At 37.0% G+C, this 10,051-nt stretch overlaps 1 pseudogene; it reads right to left on the bottom strand.

Moving 5' to 3' along the window:
* Positions 1-8,611: 8,611 nt before the first annotated feature.
* Positions 8,612-9,314, bottom strand: LOC127190910 (syncytin-2-like; annotated as a pseudogene).
* Positions 9,315-10,051: the final 737 nt, after the last annotated feature.

The following is a 10,051-nucleotide window of genomic DNA, read 5'->3' as shown; positions in this document are numbered from 1 at the left end:
TTACATCTAGATTGTTATCCCTTTGCTCTTTTCTTCCAATGTCCACCCTCCCTTTCTCTTCTACCCTATTCCCCTTCTCTAGACCTCTGAGAGGGGAGGCCCTCCCCCCTCGTGAACTTACCACAGCCTATCAATTCTCATAGGCATACCCTGCCTCCCATTCCTTTATGTTCCTACAAGGCTGCTCTACTAAGAGATATTGATCAAATTATGGACAGCAGAGGGGATACCAGAGGCCATTTACTTATAATAAAGATAGTTAGAAATTTTGGTTAACTTTTCATATACAAATTAAACTAAAGCAGTCAGTGTCGGATAACATTCATAATATTTTACAATTTAAGTACAGATATACTGTTTAAGGTATTTTCTATTACAAAAATTATATAATATTTCAGTAACAAAAAAAGGAAATATACTTCAGTAATTCCATTAAAAGTTCCATTTTTAACCATTTAAAATTAAGTAACATTGTTGACCAAATACACATAAGTATGTGTAAAAGTGGAATTCTACAATTACTCTCATAAACTTTTAACAGTTTAGATATTTGTTTCATGTGTAATCATAACTTCATTAGCACAAAATGTTCTTGTTCATCTAAACTTAGTAATCTATGTCTCACATAACTGTTATGTTACATACAGAGGCATAAAAATAATTCTAATATGGATTATAATAGGTAATAGTGTTGATATGATATTGGAGCTTCTTTCTTAATAGCCTTTACTAGCTACTCTACTCTCATGAAGAATTCTGCCATGATCCTGGAAATGATCTTTAGACTATGAGCGACTTTAGTATTTGATTATATGGCCTCCTCATGCATAAAATATTATACTTGATCAACAAGGAAAACTATGAATGAAAATTTCTTCTGGAATCACCATTCCTTGTCTTATCCTGTATACGAATTAAGAGCTTGTAGTAGCAGCAGCAGCAGTACTACTTAGTAGTTGTAGTAAATGATACTTAAAAGCTGTTAACATAAACCTAACATTTCATAATAATAGATAAAAACCTCTTTCAATCTATTAACTTAGCACAGCACTTACTTCTATCAATCTAACAGTCAAGGATGAACTGAGATAGCATCTGGGCTTACAGAGTAAATCCACCACTTGCATCTGTATATATCTGCTTTCCTGGAGTACATGCCAACATATATTAAAAATTTCCTTGGTTTATTGCTTTTTAGTTCTATAAATCTATAAAAACTTTCTGAAATTTGTTCAACAATAGAACATGGAATTTGGGGTTCCTAAATCCGTGTTTCTGGCTGTGGTCCCTCATGATGTTTCCTGAATAAACTTTATCCATTTTAAGATGATTGCTGTGGTTTTTATGTTGCCACACACTTTGAGTTATAACTTCTAACCATAATTACATATATTCATTTTTAAAATGGGTACTAAGTTATAGGAAGTTTTTCCCAAAATATCATCAGTTTACAAAAACAGAAATTTGTTTACTCATATAAACTCTTGGTTCTGTTAATATGAACATTCTTTGGAAATTTGTTTCTATAACAAAGATCAGTAACATAAACACTCAAATAGTAATATTTCTTTAGTGGTAATAATGAATTTATCCTTTTGAAATGGTATATTTGGTAGTTTGGATTTCTGACTATACAGTACATCTTCCAAGTTAGAAAAAAAGTGCTTTGATTTTATTTCAGATCATTGATGGACCTTCCATGACACCTAGTGTATAAATGAAGAACATGCACAAAATGCTTGGATAACGTTTCAGTTTTAATTTTTTCCATTTGTATTTATTTTTTCCACACCGAAGTATCATCAGTTTACAAAACAGCCACTTGTTTATTCAGATAAACACTTGATTACGTAAGTATGAACATTCTATTGGAAATTTCTTTTTGTAACAAAGACCAGGAATATGAAAATTCAAATAGCAATATTTTCTTACTGATAATACTTAATACATCATTTTGAAGTGGCCTGTTTACTACTCTGGATTTCTGACTTGACAGTACATCTTCTAAGTCAGGAAAAATTGTTTGATTTTATTTCAGAACATTGATGGACCTTCAGTGACACCTAGTGTATAAATGAAGAACAGCACACAAGTGTATAGGTAATGCATCAGTTTTATTTTTTTCAGATATTTTTATTTAAATAACATATTCAGATTACATCCTGATTGTTATACTCTAAATTGTACTTTCACATTCCCCTCTTCCTCCCTTTTTCACCCTATATTCTACCCTTGGCCTGTGATAGAAGGAGACCTCCTCTCCAACCTTATGATTATAGCCTATCAGGTCTCATCGAGGTAGCCTGCTTCCATTTTAATTTTTATATGTATTTATGTAAGTATTAATATAACCATTTGATAATAAGATACATGTGTCCAATACATTCTAGTTACTCTTTACCACTATTCTTTTCTCTTTCCTATGTTCTGTTAACATTTTCATCTTTTACCCAAACTTTTCCAAACTCACATTTTTTGTTCTGTTTTATGATTGATTTATTTTGACCTGGGCATTAACCCTACTCAGATATAGCCAATGGACAGGACATTCTCCAATGTTGTGTGGAGAGCAGAGACTGACTCTTACATGAACTCTGGTGCCTATATTTGAATACTTCGCTGTAGTGGGGAAGCTTGGTGACACTCAGAGAAAGGATAAGCAGGCTACCATGATGAGACTTGAGAGATAAACTATGACCATATAGTGGAGAAGGAGGTCCCTCTCAGTCACAGACCTAGAGGAGGGGAATAGGGTGAAAGCAGGAAGCAGGGAGGAGTGGGTGGATACAAGTGAGGGGAAAACAATTGAGATGTAATATGAATGCTGCAATAATAATAATAATAATAATAATAATAATAATAATAATAATAAATACTTCTACCAGGGCCATCTTGTGACCCTTAAATAACAATGTTTTATTGAAGATTGGTGGGAGTAAAAGTTTGATCCCTCTTTCCCTAAACCTATCAGTACAAATAGATTAGGAGCTATTGGTAGGGCCACCTGAACTCTTTTTCGGTGTATGCGTGGATATTGATGGGCCATTGTTTTACAGGGCAAGTGTAGGCATTAAGTATTGTTGACTTTGTGATTGCAATGGTTGTGTCTTGCCGAGAAGATAGTATTTCACAGTCTACTCTTTGTTTTGCAGTGTTCTCTATTCTTATATCCCTGATTACCTGAGTTCTAGACCAGAAACCTACATAGTGGAAGGAGAGACCTAATACTTACTGGTTGTCCTGCAACCTCTATATACATACCAGGTGATGCTCACACTCTCTCACACACACTCATTATATACATATACATATTTGTAATACAGATTAAAAGATAATTATAAAATGTCTCAAACTAAAAGTTCACTTACTACTAAGCATATTATCATTTCCCCTCAATTGTAAAATCAAAACACTTGACGAGAAATAATCCTGAATAGAATACTGTGCATATTCCAATTTCAGGATTGACAGACATCTGTCAATGTGACCAGATAGTATATAGCTCAATTGGCATCTTGCCAGAATGTAGGATTCTTTAAGTATCCTTAGTTAAATACATATCTATATCTAATATACACCTACATCTACATATATATCTATATATATGCACAAATACACAGACATGTGTGATTTTTTTCTTGGAAACGAAGGTAAATATCCAATTACTTTTGATATGATTGAATATTTCATAATATAAACAATGTAAAACTTATTTTTATGTAATGCTAAGAAAGATAAACATAGACTATCAATAGAAAAATATCAGTCACTCATTAGCCTCTAAATATTTCTGTAAGCTTAACTAACTAAATACAATTTTTCTCATTTATAAAGTAAATCTATCAAACTGTATTTACAATTTAAATCTATAGTTTTTGGCTTTAACTTTAAATAAATGCTTCTATGGCTTCCTACATGCCCTGAAGTTTAGCTGGATTTATCTTTCAGTTCTAATCTGTTATATCTGTGTGTTACATCAATCAGATCTAAGTTTGCCAGCTATTGCCTGAAAGAAGAAGTAATTGGTATAATATCATCAATGTGCTACACACAGTACTATTGCTTGTCCTTTATAAGTTTATTATTACTTAACAATGAAGTCATATCTAAAAATACAAACATCCTTGTAGGAATACAACACTTGGAGAAAGGTTCCATCCAAAAATGAAACATTATGGCCAGGCCCTGTGGGGAGCATGTACTATTGCAACCAGAGGGATTGGCACAGGACTGGTGAGGTCAAGCATGTTCAAACCGCAGCAATCTCAAGCTTGATAATTAAAATCTTATCCTGAGACTTGCAGGAATGGGACAGCACCCACCCTATATTCCTTGCCTGCCTTAGGGCATATAAGCGAGACCTCCCCCCACCAGGTGCTCACTGGCAGTGAGTCAGAGCAGACAGTTATATGTAAAAAGGGCATTGTCAACATGCCATTGTCAATCACTGAGATCTTTACCCCAAAGCTCCTATCCACTGCGCAAATTTTAAAGAGTCTGTTCACGTGAAATAAATACACATACTATCAATTTTGTGGGCCTTTGTCTATAGATGGTAGAGACTCTCCCTCCAGGTAAGCTTCATGCTCAGAAATAGGATGAGTGTACTCCCTGCTAGCAATAACCCACCAGATCCCCCAAGAATGTGTTAAAATGCTAGTTCCATTCAGGGAGACTTCCAAAGCAAACCTCAAGTCAAAAGGTGTTAACAGCTGCCTCTTTGAAGAAAAATATATCAAAGGTGCCTTGGAGAGAACTTTCCTGGGTGTGGCTCCTGCAATTCAGATACCCTTGATTTTAAAAACCCACAGGTCTTGGCTTGATACTGGCTGCCCAGCTAAAATATCTTTGACACTATGTTTTATTGTATGGTGGGTCTTTCTCCCCTGCATGCTTATCAGAGTACCCTGATATTTTCTTATAGAGAAGACCTTCTTCTCCTACATCCCTGGCCTGAAATTTTTAAAAAACAAGTTGGGACTATAGTAACCCTATAAAGTTACTTAAAATATTTCCAATCTCCTAACTATGTTTTGAATACCAAACAACAACAATGTCCATGTTATTTAAGGAGAAAATTCAAAAGCTGATGTCAACAATGATACAGGACACAAAGCAATATACCTGTTGACATTCTAACATAGAATTAAGAGATACAGTATAAGAAAATCCGTTTTTCTTATTTTAAATTTTAGACAGCCTTGTGTGATCTCTCTTTTTAAAAATTTTTTATATATGTTTATTTTATACACATGCATTAAACAAACTACATACACTAGAGAGAAAATGTGAAAATCATGAATTCTATAAGTGTTACATTCATAGAGGTTTGGTTATTTCTATTTATCAAACTTGAAGTAAACATCTTTCCTGTCTTGTTGGGTTTAAATTTCTGAATCTAAAAAGATCTTATCCCCTAGCCAACTAAACTTTATTGTATAACTAAACAAACTGTTCTTCAACACCCATCAGAGACCTGAGAATAAATAAGACTTAAATTCCTGAATAAACCAACAGTGTGGGCTAGCAGTATCCAAAATAAATAAAATGACTGAGACATTCTATTTCCTGAACAGTCACCTAGCACTCTCTATAATGTTAGAGCCTCATCTTCAGCATTCTGGACCAATATCTCTGCCAGACTTATATACAGGGCAGGAACCATTCAGGACTTGCTTACCCTGTCTTGGCAGAGTTCAGCCGTCGACTCTGCCTGCATTGAAGCGGCCCATTTTTAGGCAGAATTCTGTTTGTGGCAGGAATGAGGACATTTTGGCAAGTGGTTAGTTTGCCATATTTGAAGCCATCTCCATAAGGAGGTTCTTTGATGTTCATCATCTTCTTTGAGGTCGGCTGGGTGTTGTCAGGAGTTAACTTGTCTTGTTGTCAAAGAAACTTTAGGATAATAAATGAATCCTTAAATGCCATAGTCTACATGTCTCCGAGACTTTTGAAGACCTTATTTAACTATTTTACGTCATATATCTATAGAGTCATATCTATCTACTAGACTTAGGGTATATATTCTTGTGATAGAACCTGACAGAAATTTGGTATGGCCATGTTTTGTATCAATATATTAAATTCTTTTTTTAAATACAATTTATTTTTTTATTAATTTATTCTTATTACATCTCAATGTTTATCCCATCCCTTGTATCCTCCCATTCTTCCCTCCCTCCCATTTCCCCTTATTCCCTTCCCCTATGACTGTTCCTGAGGGGGATTACCTCCCCTGTATATGCTCATAGGGTATCAAGTCTCTTCTTGGCAACCTGCGGTCCTTCCTCTGAGTGTTACCAGGTCTCCCCCTCCAGGGGACATGGTCCAATGTGAGGCACCAGAGTACGTGAGAAAGTCATATCCCACTCTCCACTCAACTGTGGAAAATGTTCTGCCCATTGGCTAGATCTGAGTAGGGGTTTAAAGTTTACCGCCTGTATTGTCCTTGGCTGGTCCTTAGTTTGAGTGGGACCCTTGGGCCCATATCTGCCTATCTTTCATTGCTGGTGGGAATGCAAACTTTGAAATCTATCTGGTGCTATCTCAGAAAACTGTGAATAGGGTTTCCTCAAGATGCAGCTATCCCACTACTTAGAATATACCCACAACAAGAACATATGCTCAACCATGTTCATAGCAACCTTATTCATAATAGCCAGAACATGGAAACAGCCTGAGTGTCCATCAGTAGAAGAATGGATAAAGAAACTGTGGTACATATACACTATGGAATACTACTCAGCTATTAAAACAATGAATTCCCAAAATTTGTGGATAAATGGATTGAGCTAGAAATGATCAAAATACTAAATTCTATACCAATGACTTAGACATAACTTTCTTTATGAGTAACAATTAAGGCCTTGATTTAAGGAGTAGGTTCAGTCACCTACCTTTTGTTCTATCCTCACTGTATGTTCCTATGTATTTTTTCTTTCTTTTCAGCTCCTATCTCCTTATTTATGGATGAAAGATAAAGGAAAAGAGAGACATCCCAGAGTTCCACCTAGTTTTTTCTCTGTATAAGACCAGTAATAACTTATAACCACCTCCTGATAAAAATAAGCATTTCTAGATCAAGAGAGCAAACAGAAACATACCCAACTGCCCTTGCAATGGAATGTCTTTCTATTGAGGTGTCCTCAGGCTGAATTGGGGCAAATAATACTTTAGAAGTGGCCCAAAAAAATGGGGAAATCATTAAGCAAGCCAGGGATTACATTTGTGGTCCAGTTTCTAAATATTGAGAGATTCCAGGCTTACTAGGAGATTGAAATGCTGGTCCAAATTGCACCAGAAGCTTTTTACAATGCTGTTCAGAAAGCTTTCCAAATCTAATGGGTTACAACAACAGAGGCATCTGGGGCTGAATCAAGGAGGGTCCAGAATGTCTGCAACCAGCATGCTGAGAAAAATGGATGCTGTCAGGTCTGATCCAGCATCAATGTCCAGTTCTTTTGTTCTTCAAACATAATTTCTCACAAACATAATACAGTTCTAACATTATAACTGTATGAGATGTGCATGATGCACAGAACAATTAAAGCTAGTTCTATGCTCAGTTCTATGAACTGATGTAAGGTGTCTGAAAATATTTCTTCATGACTTACTAAGAATGGCTTCTCGTAGTAAGCCATAGAGAGTCTGGGGCCAACATGAAGCTTCTCTATGAATTTTCATTCATATGTCTGCCAGGTTCAGCTATTCCCATGTAGTGAGATTAAGAATATAAACTATCTGTTTGTTCTACAGTTTGAATTCTATACATCTCAATTGCAGCCACCTTTCTCGACCCCTCTCAATACAACCCCTGTCCAGACCCATGGGACAGTCAATAGGAGGCCCTAGAAATGGAGGGGAAGGGGGATAAGGAAGGGCACAAGAAATAGAGACAAGACAAGTTTCTGATCAATCCTCACTTATTGAAAATCCTCACAGAGCTTGTATGTGGTTACTGGGGCAAGAGTATTTGCATAAGTGAGGTCACTATGGATACCTAATTGTAAAATGCTCCAGGAGTTATCCACTTTTACAGTTGCTCTACGCACAGAAAGGGGATAAGTTCCAGAAAGGGAGAAGTTGTAAAGGGTCTGGTTAGTCAAGCAAACAGCTCCCGGGACTGCTATTGCAGGAACAAGGTGGCCCCATAAGCAGCTGGACTTTATCTGATCTTAACAGTAGTGTTATTAGAAAAAGTAGTTTATAGCCAGAATGGAGTAGCTCTTACTATGAGCTTGGAATTGTCTTAGAAATGACCATTCTCCACAGTTCCACCTCTTTTATATATTTTTAAGCTAGACGGGTGGTTCAGGCCTGTTTACTGCTTAATCAACCTCATTAGACTGTTCCTTGCCTGTCATCAAGAGGCCAACAGCTTGATGTCTTTGAAAATTGGTTGACATCTCTTGTCTTAGGCTGGATATGGTCCCAACTGTGCATAATCCTGTCATAGGCTCTGGATTCCCTGGCAGGTTCTTTAACCTATAATTGGGTCCAATGGTTACCTTTTTGACCCTTGGCCCAGTTGTCTTAGGCAAGGCCACCCTGGTTATGACCTGCTATTTCTCTGAAGAGCTTCAGTCCACAAGCTCCAGCCTGTGATAATGGGCTATATAGGTTTTGCTTGTATGGTGTTGACCTGTTGCTTGACAAAGGCCATGAGCTTGTTAAAGAGAAGGGGTCCTAGTGATAGTAGTATTAATAAGCCATGCAAGGAACCTAAAAGGGGTAGAAGATATGGGATGATCCACAGAGCTCATTCCAAAGGGGATTATCGAGGATCTCTTTTCCTGCTTTTCCAGGTTTTCTTGTAGCTTTTTAATCTTATCTCGAATAATCCCAGACTTTTTAGCATAGAAACAGCATTACTCCAGTAGAGCCAAACAGATGCCTCCCTGTTCTGCTATTAGCAGATCCAAGCCCCTGCAGTTTTGAAGAACAACCTCAGCCAGGGAGTCTACCTGATCCTGTAGATCCTGGATAGTGCTGGACAAGGTTTGAACATCGTCTATATGTTGTTTTGATATTTTTGCATAATTATGAATAGAAACGCCCAGGCCTGCCAAACCTGTAGCAACGGCTGAAGTAACTCCCAGCTCTACTAAAAGGAGAATAAATTGGACAGCCCCTTTGGGTCGTCCAACAGTGTAATCAAAATTAGCAATTGGCACTGGATCATCACCGGGAATAATGGTGACATCAGGGAGAAGCATAGCCAAGACACAGCTCCCTGTCCAGTCCTCAGGCAGGTAGGTAAAAGCAAGATTGAAGACACAAACACACACTGTGGCATTATCAGTATGGAGTGCAGAATAAACATTAATATAATTTTATTGTGGCAAAGGCTATGGTACCCACATCTATATTCTAACTAATATTTTGATACTTTTTCTAAAGCTAGTAACGTTATAAAACTTAAGCAGCTGAACTGAAATGGGGGGTATAACTAGACAACCAGAATCTACATAGGAAATGTTATTCTCTGTAGGAACTTCAAGGGGAACCAGTGAGCCCTGTTGTAGGCATAATCAGCAGTCCTGTGCCAAGGATGGGTGAGAATCATTAGTTAATTTATGAGTGGTCTTTAATATGTCTAAAGTTTGAGCATCCAATGCTTTTTTCTCCCTGGATCTGATCTTGGCTAGAGGATGATATTCTAAATGGGGAAACTGTGCTTCTATAACTTGTTCAATTCTTTCCTGAACCTGGGCTTGTCTAACTTTATCTTGAGGGTCACCACCATGAGATATATGGATGGGAGGATTTAAATTCCAGCATGCAGGTCTGCCTGGTGTACCAATGTAACCAGTTGATGGGTATTTATTTGTTGACCCAAATATCTGAACTGACATACTCCAGTCACTATTTCCATGATTGGGAGCTTAATATTATTGTGGAGAACTGCAGCTGTAAAGTACATTTTATTGTCAGTCCCCGTACACCTTTGTACTGAGGAGTAGCAGCTGCTGTGCATAGCTTCTTGGTAGGATGTACAAGGGCAAGGACAAGGATGCCCTCCCACAGGAGGAATAATCTTAGGTTTCCTAAC

The sequence above is a fragment of the Acomys russatus genome, chromosome 6 (genome assembly GCF_903995435.1).
Source record: "Acomys russatus chromosome 6, mAcoRus1.1, whole genome shotgun sequence".
NCBI lineage: Eukaryota > Metazoa > Chordata > Mammalia > Rodentia > Muridae > Acomys > Acomys russatus.
The sequence above is the reverse complement of the archived record's forward strand: the minus strand, read 5'-3'. Positions and strand labels throughout refer to the sequence as shown.